A 708-nucleotide genomic window follows, 5' to 3' on the forward strand; every position below is an offset into this window, starting at 1 on the left:
TATATATATATATATATATATATATATATATATATATATATATATATATATATATATGTATATATACGAGTATGAATTCAGAGTATAATTGAAATAGAAATGATAGAGGATTAAAGTTCAAAATGTATCTACTTACCCACATTTTCTTCAGGAAATGAATCACCAAACAAGAGTGAAAAATAGGTTCTCTGTAGAATAAAGCAAATGAATTAACAGAAATGTTTATGTTAGGGGATTTCTGAACATGTTTAAATCAGGCTTTAGTTTACATTTATTCTCCTCCTCCGCCTCCTCGTTACTACTACTACTACTACTACTACTACTACTACTACTACTACTACTACTACTACTACTACTAGTACTGCCACTGCTGCTACTACTGCTGTGGTTGTTGTTATTATTATTATTATTATTATTATTATTATTATTATTATTATTATTATTATTATTTTAATCTGCGACCAAGGATAAGTGGCAATTAAGTGATGTTTGGATGTAATTGAAGGCTTAGGGAGAGAAACTGGGAGGACAGTATAAAAATACATTCATATAAAAACACAAAATTTATATTTAGCAATGTATAAAAGATGATGAAAAATATTAAAAAATGATGATTGAATTGATAATTAAACGTTAAATTGAATTGAATTTTATTTCATATGCAACTAACAATACATGAACAGTATAATACAAAACAAGTTGATAGGG

General features: G+C 26.0%; 1 protein-coding gene across 1 annotated transcript in view; it reads right to left on the reverse strand.

The window, feature by feature from the left end:
- The window catches only part of LOC106867428 (MAM and LDL-receptor class A domain-containing protein 1), a 317,166-nt gene that overhangs the window by 251,193 nt on the left and 65,265 nt on the right, over positions 1–708 (reverse strand). Inside the window, exon 2 of the mRNA XM_052970190.1 lies at positions 137–188. The gene's annotated coding sequence lies outside the window, so the exon portion shown is untranslated. The remainder of the gene's footprint in view (positions 1–136; positions 189–708) is intronic.

The sequence above is a fragment of the Octopus bimaculoides genome, chromosome 8, assembly GCF_001194135.2.
Source record: "Octopus bimaculoides isolate UCB-OBI-ISO-001 chromosome 8, ASM119413v2, whole genome shotgun sequence".
Classification (NCBI taxonomy): Eukaryota; Metazoa; Mollusca; class Cephalopoda; order Octopoda; family Octopodidae; genus Octopus; species Octopus bimaculoides.